The 12,327-nt window shown below is 43.4% G+C and overlaps 1 protein-coding gene across 7 annotated transcripts in view; it reads right to left on the bottom strand.

Annotated features, from left to right (window-relative positions):
- Positions 1-12,327, bottom strand: part of SLC23A2 (solute carrier family 23 member 2) — a 131,208-nt gene that overhangs the window by 79,609 nt on the left and 39,272 nt on the right. Inside the window, exon 1 of one of the 7 annotated variants that reach the window (XM_004772825.3) lies at positions 7,936-8,093. The exons of 5 other annotated variants lie outside the window; for them this stretch is intronic. The gene's annotated coding sequence lies outside the window, so the exon portion shown is untranslated. Of the gene's footprint in view, positions 1-6,287; positions 6,817-7,935; positions 8,094-12,327 lie in introns of those variants that run through there. One more of the 7 variants, XM_013046051.2, reaches the window with a different exon arrangement.

Below are 12,327 nucleotides of genomic sequence, written 5' to 3'. Positions count from 1 at the left end.
CTATATGTATCTGAAGACTTATACTCATGTTTACTTCTAATATTTGTTAATTAGGACAGAAAAATTTAGCTCCAAAATCATGCATGTTAGCAATATTAATAAAACCAAAAATTGGGGCACCTGGGCGGCTCAGTAGATTAAGCCTCTGCCTTTGGCTCAGGTCATGGTCTCAGGGTCCTGGGATCAAGACCCATATCGGGCTCTCTGCTGGGCAGGGATCCTGCTTCCCCCTCTCTCTCTGCCTGCCTTTCTGCCTACTTGTAAACTCTCTCTGTGTGTCAAATAAATAAAAACAAAACAAAACAAATCCAAATTATCAGGAAAAATCTAATATCCAACACTAGGGAATTGAATGACAAAATTATGGTATGTTCCTGCAAAGGAATACCATGTAGACATTAAAAAGATGACATAGAAATATCTACTGACATGGGAAGATGTTCACCCAATATTATGTAAGGAAAAAAAAAAACAGTATGTACAACACTATGCTAAGTGAAGTAAGCCAGTCATGGAAGGACAAATACCGCACGATTGCATTTATAGGAGGTATCTAAAATAGTCAAATTCACAGAGGCAGAGAATATAATCAAGGTTGCCAGGGACTTGGGGGGGTGCCACTCAACATGTGTAAAGTTTATTATGCAAGGTAAATTCTAGGGATCTGCTGTAGAACACTGCACAGTTAACAAGACATTTAAAGGTTTGTTAAGAGGATAGATCTTAGGCTGAAAGTTCTTGTGCATGTGCATTTTCTGATACACGACAATAATAATGAAACACAACAATAATAAAAGAAGGTACCAATTTTTTAAAAATCAGATAATAAATAAAAAGAATTAAAGGCAATTCATACAGGGATAAAAACAGATACAGAACTAACCTAACCACTGTGTGATATTAAGTGTGCACACACACACGTACACACCAAAGTGTTAACCAAAATGCTGATTAATGGATGGCAAAGGGCTTAAGTCTCCGTATTTTCTAAAGCTATTTACTGGACAGTGAAAGGCGCGCCCCCTTCTCCCTGAAGAGCCTGATGATGTCCACAGCAGCACTTGGTTCCACCCCTCTGCTGAGAATCAAATTGAAAGACATGGTCAGTTCCCCTCAACAAGGTCACACAAAGAAGTCTGGTCCCTTCCGTTGAGTGGTCAGGACACAGCCTTGGAGTGACAAGACACATGGAACAAAGCTCTTGGGTTTCGAGTTGTAAAATAACTTCTATTGTCAGAAGAGAAATGGAGAAAAGCAAAGGTTTTGTAAATTACGCTCAGCTGGGAAAGGGGGGGAACAGGCAACAAAAGAGGTGTACCAATAACCAAGGCTGCCCCCAAAGAAATCATCCTCAACTTTGATTTCATGTTGAAACCACCTAAGAATTTTAAACATACTACTGTTGGGTCCCCTGCCCACTGAACCTGATCAAGTAGGTCTACGGAGCCTGAGCATCTAGTTTACAAAACTTTCCTACAGCCAGGATTAAAAATCACCACCTTAAAGCAAGCAGGAAAATATTACAGTCTCATTAAAAAATATTTCTTTTTCAACCTCAAAATAAATCTAAGCCTGCCAGAGCAGAAAAACGGTAATTTGGCAAATGCTGCTATGAGCCAACAGGGAAGTAAAATATTTAAACTTTAATTGGAAGTTTAACAAACTTCCAATACCCCAGGGATTGAACCAGCTCTCCAGCCACCAATAATCATGAACAAATACAGAATAAAAGCTTTGAATTAGCACTTCTTTGATCAGCTTTTCAGCCAGTGATCATTTCTTTTGCACTTTATTTTTTTCTTAATCTGACAATTTCTCTGCTGTCCAGGAATGGGTCAACTTCCTGCTGTGGCTTACCACGGCCACCTGTCTTGGAAGTAGGACAGCACTACCCAAACAGAGAATTTAAAGGCTGAGCTGCTCCTGGAGTTTACTACCAACCAAGCCTTTTCGTGTTTCTTGGAAGCAAAACCAAACCCTAAAAAAATGTGTCTTTCCATCAGCATCTGGCAGCTCCTAGTCCAAGCACTCAACAGATGAAGTAACCACTAAGAATCCTCCCAAAGGGCTGACTCCCCCATGTGTACAATGCATCTTTATAGTCCCAGCTCTTAGCACAGAATACTCAATAAGTATTAATGAAATATACATTTATCCCACATTGATGGCAATACTACAACAAAAACATACATGCACGGCAAATCCACCTTTTGACACAAAAATCTATAGTCTCCAAAATGATACATGAAGTATAAGAAAGAGTCAATAGTTCACATGCCTAAGACTCACTTGCAAAGATTCTTCAAAATGCAGGCTTCTTCTACACAAATACTTGCAGACAAGTTCTCAAAGCTGTTTTCATTGTAACAGACCCAGAACTCAAGACATCAAAAGGTCCATCAACAAGTGAATGGATAAACAAGCCCCAGCAGGTCCCTACAAAAAGTACTCAGCAACAGAAAGGAAGCAACTGCTAACGTACAGAACAGGGAGAAAGTGCACAGATACCACACAGAAAGAAGCTGGACACAAGATACGCTGCCGGATTCCCTGACCTCCAGCGACAGGAAGCAGGTAGTAGCGACCTAGCACGGGAGTGGACGGAGCGACTCCAAAGGCAGAGGAAAGAAACAGAGAAATCGTCTACACTGTGAACATGGTTCCATCCGTGTGTATCCGTTTACAGTATGTAAACTATACTTCAATAAAAATCAATTTTCGGGACGCCTGGGTGGCTCAGTTGGTTGGACAACTGCCTTCAGCTCAGGTCATGATCCCGGAGTCCCGGGATTGAGTCCCGCATCAGGCTCCCAGCTCCATGGGGAGTCGGCTTCACTCTCTGACCTTCTCCTTGCTCATGCTCTCTCTCATTGTCTCTCTCTCAAATAAATAAATAAAATCTTAAAAAAAAAAAAAAAGAAAAGAAAAGAAAAAAGAAAATCAATTTTCAAAGAAAAAAAAGAATTTAAAAATTTCCATAATCACACCAACTTAAAAAATGTCCCCTCCTCCAGATTCTGATTCCATACACCTACACTGGGACTTGGGAATATTTTTAACAAACGCACAAACGTTCTGATGCTAGAGGACCTCAGACCGCCCCCACCTTTGCACGGGCAACCAGGGGTGGGATAGTTTCTCTGCCTGCAGAAACCTATCCAAACAACTGAGTGTGACTAACAAGGAAAACTTTGGGATAAGGAAATTCTAAACCTCCACTTGCCAAGCTGTAGTTTGGTTCTTACCAAGGTACAAACAAGACCTTTCAGAGCTGGCCAGGTTCAATGATAAAGCACATTTCGAAAGCCAATCCGTGGCTCCCTCTCTGCTTAAATCCCATCATTAGAGGATTATAGCTCAACTGTGGCTGCTCCATTAAATTCTGTTAAATGCTAACATTTGACCTAAATGCTTTTAATCCAAGACCAAAAAAGATTATTGGAACACACAACCTCAATTTATATGTGCTCAACTCCCTTTAAATGAAAGGACTTGAATAGTTGCCCAATACACAGGGTCCTGCTTTAGAAAGTTTAAAATCCTGACATTTATCCTAGCTATTATTACTCCCTTTAGGCAGCAACGAATGAACCTGTAAGTGGTGGTTATTACTTGATCTTGTGATAACAGTTACGGACGATGTCATGGGGTATAACTGGGAGGGGGGGAAATCCTCCTAAAGCCTTTTCCAAAACACTCCAAGAACTTTTGCTCTTATTTTTTTTCAAACTGCAAGTCACTACCCACTAGTAGTGGGCTAGGATATCAACTCAGTGGATCTCAACAGAACAAAAAGCTTCAGAGTACACCTCGTAAGATAAGGGATTCTAGTTTCAAGATAAAATACTTCACTGTGGCTTGGGTCAAACAACAACAACAAATTCGAGCCTGAAAGTCACTGATGTAACTGAAGCCCCAGCAAGTGCCATAAAGGGCATAGTCTGGATACCCCAACTTACATCAGCTTATTTGCTGGGCTTCAAGGAGCACACCCATAGAAAATGTTTGTTCACGTAGTATAAGATAAGGACACAGATAACAAAATATCCTAAAACGTCCTTGCTGTAAGCGTAGAGAGTACCCCAGATCCCAGCCTCCAAGTGGCCTCTCTCTAACACCTGTCAGAGCCTGACACCAAATGACCTCACTGACCAGAGTCAGGAAAATCTCCACCTCCCCGCAACGAGCTGGGTCAGTCTTTTGTCACTATCCCGATCTGTCAACTTGTCCCCTCAATAGAAAGAAAAGTTTAAAAGAAGGCAGATAAAACCTGGATTTCTGAAGGGGAGCCCAGAGTCCACTGCCAGGCTCCCCATCAGAAACACAGCTGCTGAGAACTCAGGAGGGACAGTGCCATAGCGGTCACCCCTGCCCCAGGGCCTGTAAGGTGCCCCACATCAACAACCCCACTCTGAAGCGGAAAGGAAAGGCCTCTGGGAAAACAGTGCTGGACTACTCAGGTATCCCGTAGAAGTGGAGCCAGGTGCCGCAACCGTGGGCCCCAGGGTCGTGGGGCCACGGGACAGACACTGCAAACCCTCCCGGCACTAGGGGTAAGGGAGGGTCACTCCTGACTGAAAGCGAGTGCTTTATGGAGCAGAAAAATGAAACAGAAGATGTTAAAGACGACTCCCTGCCTGCGGGAGACCCTTCCATCTCTTCTGGAGATTGGGCCCAAGAAGCCCTGGGACAGAGTATGCTCTAAACCCAAACAAAACTCTAAATCCTGGGAGAGCTCTTGAATCCAGCCTGAGAGGGGCTGTCCTGCTGACGTCCGTTTCCACACAGGCTGAGCCATGAAGAGTGATGGTCACGGGACCTAGAGGGGAAGACGCTGACTCACTGACGTCTTGGTCAGGGGAAGATGGGAGGTGAGCGTACAGTAAAAGGTCAAAGCAGCTGACGTTCTGCTGGTTTGGAGGCTTTAAGATCGATAGCCATCAGTGATCTTCATGTTTCTGACCTAATGCTGTAGGTATCAGATGCTACAACAGCTTCTGGGCCTGATCTCATCCAGCAGAAATGTGTTGCTCAAACTTCATTTAAATAAAATTATGATAAGGCCTTAAGACTTGAATATCCTAACCATGACTCTCCTGCCCCAGGTAGCATCCACCTGGACCACAATGACCTGCAGTTTCCATGTCGGAGCTCAGGAAGCAGCCTCCTCCAAGAAGCATTCCTGGGTTAGCTGTCCCATGTTAGCACATGGCTTCGTGGTCCAACTCCCCCAACCAGGCAGGGATAGGGACAGGGACACAGTGTCCACCACATAAAAGACACTCAAAATGTCTAAAGAAAATTCGACCATTTTTCCAGAGGTAAGTGATACACCTGAAACAAAACCTAATCCCAAACCTCCCTATTCATTCAGGGAAAGCATGTGCCCTGGACAAGTGAGGGCAGAAGGAGAAATAATGGAGCAAAAGAAAGAGCTTATAGGCCAGAATCAAAATAAAGAGGTATATCTGAGAAAACTCAAGCAGAATCAAGATTGGTTTGATTGCATTTATTCCTGCTATATGATTTAACATCTCATTTTTTGTACCAATAGTGTTTTTAATTAAAGACTATTTTAGGGGCGCCTGGATGGCTCAGTGGGTTAAGCCACTGCCTTCGGCTCAGGTCATGATCTCAGGATCCTGGGATCGAGTCCCACGTCGGGCTCTCTGCTCGGCAGGGAGCCTGCTTCTCTCTCTCTCTCTCTCTCTCTCTCTCTCTCTGCCAGCCTCTCTACCTACCTGTGATCTCTGTCAAATAAATAAATAAAATCTTTAAAAAAAAAAAAAAGACTATTTTAAATGTATTAGTGAGTCATTTTAGGGGCAACTAGAAAGAAATTTTGTATGCAATTTTAATGACAAGATAAAAACATGTTCAGAATTGACTGCCTATCATATGACACAAACAGGATTTCACTTAACCCTTACAACAGTGCTGGGAAGGGCTGTTCCCATCATCCTGTCACAGCTTCAAAAACTGAGGCAGAGAAGCTGATTTTCACTTAGACAACAGCCAAGGGCAAGTGGAAGGCACAACAATCATTCTGAGAGCATGAAAGCTGCTCTCAGTTCCCTTAGAGACTAGCAGAACAAGCTCCCAAGATGAGCGGCCAGAAGAGGCCTGGAGGGTTATCTCTAAAAGTCATTCTGGACGCAGCTGGAAAAAGTCCACCAGTTACTATCTAGGAATGGAAAGAAAGCTTCCTCCTCTTGCACACCTCCAAATGACCTTTGTCATCTGCTCTCTCCCCCACCCCTTTCCCAGTTCCCAGTACACAGACAAACCTGGGTGTTCAGGTAACTTCCAGGGCTGGCTGAGCCCTGCTAACCCTGTGCCCCCCTCTCGGTACTGCTCCAGACTCCGTTTCCAGCACAATGAGGACTCACGCCTGCTCAGGAGGGCACTGGGTCCCCTCCAGCTACTCTGTCCGGCTGCCGCCAATGGAAAAGCACAGGTGCCCGCAGGAGTGTTTTATCACTCCATCGCCTCAAGCCCCACGTAATTATCAGCCCTCGCTCTGAACTACTCAGACCATTCCCTTCCTCTCTGGAATGTTCTTATCAGCTCTTCCTGCCCTCAGCGTCAAAGCCAAAGGTCCTCCTCTCACCTGCCGACAGAGGTCAAGCTCCCACGTTCCCTTGTTTCCTGTCTGCCGACAACACCTGCCGGGCTTTGCTGGACTTCAACACACACCCTTAGCTCTCTCCGTCACCTGCTGCTTCCTTCCTACCACCTGTTCCATTTGCAAATCTCTTCTGCAGTATCTTTTCTCTCCTCACCCAACCCCCACTTTACCACAAGTTCCCCTCCTCACACCCTTTCCCAAGATAATGAAAAGGGCGCTCTGAAATTTCACCTACTCTGGTGGATTACCTGATGACTGAACAGTACGTCTGCCTAAACTGCAATTACCTGGGGCTGGGACACTGTAATTCTTCTCAAAGTTAACCCCAAGTACACGGTGATCCAAATAATAAGGCTCTCCCTGACCTTCAATAAATGGGACCCTGTTCCTGACAGTCAATAAACATCTCATGCCTGAGAGTAGGTTAGTTATATAGTTGGGCTGGGGGGCTTTTTTGCCCTGCAAAGGAACATGTTCTTCCCAATTCATAAAACAGCCATTCAGCAGCATCTTGCTGGCTCAAGTGAAGAGTGAGTAACTCTTGATCTCCAGGTTGTGAGTTTGAGCCCTGAGTTGGGTATAGGGAGTACTTAAATAAATAAAACTTAAAAAAAAAAAAATACATTCAGTACAGAGACTGCAATCGCTTAGAATCCTGTGCCACGGACAGGATGAATCTAACATTTTCATAATCCCCAAACCTTACAGGATCAAAAAATTTATATATTCAGCTATAAAAGACTCCAACTTTCCATGAAGTTTAATCTGTGTTCCTTACTTTTCTTTGAGGCTCTAAAATTCTGCAGAAATGAAAGCATAAGAGAGCACACAAAGTCGTGGGTGACCCAGCAATGGACCTCACTCAGAAAATAAGGTAAAAGAGCACCTGAAAAACAACACATCTGATATTTCAATTGTTGCAGATCGGGTTCTAAGGTCACTCTTTCTCGCACGTTTAATGAGGGGCACTCCCCTCTAATTCTAGGAGTCGCATAAATGATAATATGAGGTTATTTAAATATTGACAGCAACAGTGAAAAACTCAGACTTCGAATACTTTCTGGTAAGCAGCTGGGCAAACTTGAGCCCCAGGCTCCTCACCCCCCTACAGAGACACAGGCAGGCATAGCTATGTACTTGCAGAAAACCAGCCACGGCCACAGCCCGGAGTGCACACAGTCCCAGACAAGAATGGGAACAGACCCCCGTAGCCCCAGATGCACAGACACACAGACACAGAGACATTAATTCCCCAAAGCAGAGCTAATGTATCAAGAAATGGTCCTACCTGGAGAGAGAAATCTTACCCTATCCACAGAAACACTTGTTCGTCAGTGTCCGACCCACCAGCTCCACAGGGGCATCTGTACAGGGCCGGGATCACCCTGATGCTCAGTAGTGGCCGTGTTAGGAGCCGAAGGAATTTCGACTTTTATAATCCACACAGGCTCGCCAAAATTGTATAATCACACCACCTAGTCAGAAGTTACACAACAGCCACCACCTGGTTACAGATGGTTACTACAGGCTCCTGGTAGGGCCTGCTCACCATCAGTGTGGCCCAGGTTTCATGGGACAGGGTGGTTTGTCTATTGTGGAAACCAGGCAGTTGCTGGGATTACATTTCTCAAACCCACACAAGTAAGGGAAATTAAAACCTATCTTTCTGAACACTCCTGTCCAGAGGAAGGAGTCCACCTGCACTGCTTTCAAGCTCAGTGAAGGAGTTGGGGGGTGGGGGGGGGAGAGTCATGTTGCTTCCTGGTAATGTTTCATTTCCCCAACTGGGGGCCCAGAAACATTTCCCCGATGGGGGGCTCCCAAAACAATTGTTTTCAAAGCCCAAGGACTTTCAAAGATTAAGAATACACCTCAAAGCATGATCTCTTCATTGAAATGCCGGGAAAAGCAACAAGAAGCTGCGCTACTGAGAGCCAGCTGCCAGAGCCTGGCAGTGTGTGGCCTCTGGCACGCAGGTCCCAGCCATAGAGGCCATATGGAAGAGTGGAAGTGCCCACACAAACACTCAGAAAGGCAAACCCATGCTGACAACCTAGTGCCAGGAGGAGTGAAGAAGCCACACCTATGGTCAGACTCTGTCCTCTGTAGTCCTGTCTTCAGGCCAGGGCCTGTCAGGAAGCCGAGCAGTGGGCACCTGCTCCCCTGGGTGGTGCTTTTAGAGGGCTAGAACCTGCCTCCATCTCCCCAACACCACGCAGGGACCACATGGCTCTGTTGGGAAACAGGCAGGCAGAAAGGGCATCTCCCAGCAGCACAGGGCATCCTGAAGATGTGATAAAGGCAGAGGAAGAGACAGGACAGCCTGGAGAACTGCAGCTCTGACAGACACTCATTTCATGAATCATCTTTGGAAAGTCAGTGGTGGGCACAGAAGAAAGATGCCACCTGACTGCAGTAGAAGCTGCAGTGAAAGTGGGGAGAAGGCTGACAGCCAAGAGCTTTAACTGTTCAGGAGCAGGAGCAGAGGTCACAAGGACATACCCAACGCCTTGCGGCAACATGCCCAGGTAGACCAGAAGGCCCCTCCACTCCAAAGTGAGCTGAGAGGAAATAGCTAGAATGTGGCCTACGGGAAAAAGAGTCCAGTCTCTGTATCGTGAACACAAGATCAATCCTCAAGCTGTTCTCTTGAAGACTCTAGCCTCGAAAAGGTTTAACTCTAGGAACCAAAGAAAAATTTCAATTTGGAACAGAATTAAAAAACAAAACAGTTGCTATTTTTTAAAAAAGGGAAACAGGATCACACAATTACATGAAGAAAATGGACAGACACCAAGAAGGACAGCTGTGGGTGGTGAAGAAGCAAAAGAGAGAAGTGAAAACCCAAGGAAACAGCAGAAAACTAAAGGGTGGAGGACAGGTTTGAAAAACACAGAGACAAGGAAAAGTCCAGAAAGGAAGTAACAGTTCACAGAGGAGAATCGTGGAGAGACAAAAGCAAAGAGCAAACCCAGGATATGAATAACCAGTGCCCCTTGACTAGACTGAAAAAGAACAAAGAAGCCAGTCATATAGGACTCCATTTACATGAAATGTCCAGATTGGGCAAATTCACTGTGAGACAGAAAGTAGATCAGTGGTTGCCTGGGGCTGGGGTGGAGATGGGGGAGAGGAATGGGGAGGGACTATTAATGAGTTTGGGATTTCTTTATGGGATGAAGAAAATGTGCCAAGCTTGACAGTGATGGTTATACAAGTCTGATTCCCTGGGAGCTGCTGCACTGCACAGGTTCACCAGCAGAACTTTATGGTGGTGAATTCTAGCTCCACCGAACTGTTGTATAAACAACCAACAGAACAGGCTTAAAGATTCAAGAAAGATACAGACTAGAAACCAACTACTCTGAGATTAAAATCTGACTAAACAAATTACAAAGGCATGCCAGATTCATGCAAAAATCAGGGAGAAGAAACCTGTTCTTGGACACATTCTGGCAAAATAATTTAACTACAGGAAGAAAAAGTTGTAGAAGGGAGAGGAGAACGTGTTAGGGTCACTTAAGTAATAGCAATAATTAAGATGAACCCCAGGATTTTCCAAGGCAGCATGAAAATGCCAGAAGTCTATAGAAAATGAAAACAGAGAACTGAAGAAAAGGTTATCCCAAAGAATTTTATACCTAGACAAGCTGCCCTTCATGTGGGAAAGCAAAAAAAAAAAAAATAAAAAATTTAAAAAATTTTTAAAAACTTAAAAAATAGAAAAAAAATTGCAACCTCATATATGCAGGGGCTCAGAAGGGCGGTTAGGGTGGGGGTTCAGGGTATTATTCCAATGCCTAAGAGGCAAAATTCAGAGACATTATACACAGGGCTGCTAATGACATATACCAGTCAAAACCATCAAGATTTCTTAAATAATGAAGAAGTTTCTTAAATAGTGAAGATCAACCTGATTATAAAACTGAACCTATATGTCAAATTATTCCCTAAACATACGCTAGGTTATGTGAAAAATATAACTAATAACAATAAAGCAGATCGAGCAAGATTACACTATTGAAGACTGAAGACAGGGAATAAGAATGCTCAAACCTATCTCCCAAACAAGCAGGACTCTGAAAACACTGTTAGACCTTCGCAATAAAAACGGAGAAAACAGGGGGTTTTGTCTGTTTGGGAGGTGATTTGTTTTTTAGTTTTTTTTTTCTTTTTTTAATTTAAAGGAAACCACTATTAAAATTGGAAACAGATCACAGACTATAACACAAACTAAACCTATAAATGAATTAAATATAAAGTATTCTCAGATGTGTCAGAATACAAATGCCAATGCCCGAAAATACACCTTAAGCAAAGTGAAACAAAAATAAAGCAACGTTAATGCTGCCTGCCTCATTATTTCTTAAATATCAGACACAATGAAATCACACCAGAAGTATTAAACAGGGGAAAAGAGGGAAAGAATTCACAACAGAAATACTATGTCAATTTTTATGTTCCAAGCATCATTTCAATGAAATTAAGTCCACGGGCTGGCTAACAATACAGAAGAAAGGACCAACAGTTCACAAATGTACTTCAGTGTCTCCAAGAAGATGGGGACAAGAGGGTAGAGAGACAGGGGCAAAGGCTCCATCTTCATGTGAGCTTTATTTTTTATTGATGAGAAAATGCCACCAATTTAATGGATAAAGCTAACAAAACCAAACTGTGCACAACCAGAAAATAGAGCCTTCCTTCTACTGATTAAAGAGCATTTGTGAAAACTGGCCATCATGCCAAATGAAAAGTTCAATCCCCCACAAAAAGGAGCCTTTATTATTTCTCATTGCCTGACCATAATGCCAGAAGAGATCAAAAGAATTGTTAATCAACAAAGTTGTACCAACTTCCAAATTTTCAACCTTTCTCCCAAATTACTGTTGGGTCAAAGATGAAACTGAAACTGTAAAAACACTCTTACAACATAAAAGAATAAGTAAGAAAATACCCTAAAGGACAAGAAATGAGAGAAAGAAAAATTGGCTAGAAAAGCAAAAAAAAAAAAAAAAAGAGGATAAATACAGCCAAGAAATTTCTTAAACAAGCTTCCCAAGGCCAAGGCAGATAGAAACCTTCCACTCCAAAATACATGGGCCCAGGTAGCTTCCTAGGCAAATGCCTGTAAGCACTAAGGAACAGAACTTCCTACGCTACTCAGGTTCAAAGCACTGGAGAATGAAAATTTAAAAAGCCTATCAGGGGTGCCTGGGTGGCTCAGTGGGTTAAAGCCTCTGCCTTCGGCTCAGGTCATGATCCCAGGGTTCTGGGATCGAATTCCGTATCGGGCTCTCTGTTGTTCAGTGGGGAGCCTGCTTCCTCCTCTCTCTCTCTCTCTGCCTTTCTATTTGTGATCCCTGTCAAATAAATAAATAAATAATCTTTAAAAAAAAAAAAAGCCTATCAGCCATTTTAGAAATCTAGCATCATCCAGATCACAAGCCTGACAAAGAAAAAAAAGCTAGTATTACAACTTACATTAATGGGTAGAAGAAAAAAAAATTGTAAGATAAACAAAAACCAAATACAATTCAGCATCAATTTTCAAATAAAACTCTTAGCACATTCATGGGGCACATTCAGTGAATTAAAGCCTCTGCCTTTGGCTCAGGTCGTGATCTTAGGGTCCTGGGATTGAGTTCTGCATAGGGCTCTCTGCTCAGTGAGGAGCCTGCTTCCCTTCCTCTCTCTTTGTC

The sequence above is a fragment of the Mustela putorius genome, unplaced genomic scaffold (assembly GCF_011764305.1).
Source record: "Mustela putorius furo isolate JIRA1106 unplaced genomic scaffold, ASM1176430v1.1 tig00000874_pilon_pilon_pilon, whole genome shotgun sequence".
NCBI lineage: Eukaryota > Metazoa > Chordata > Mammalia > Carnivora > Mustelidae > Mustela > Mustela putorius.
Note: the sequence above shows the minus strand (reverse complement) of the source record. Positions and strands in the feature narration are given on the sequence as shown.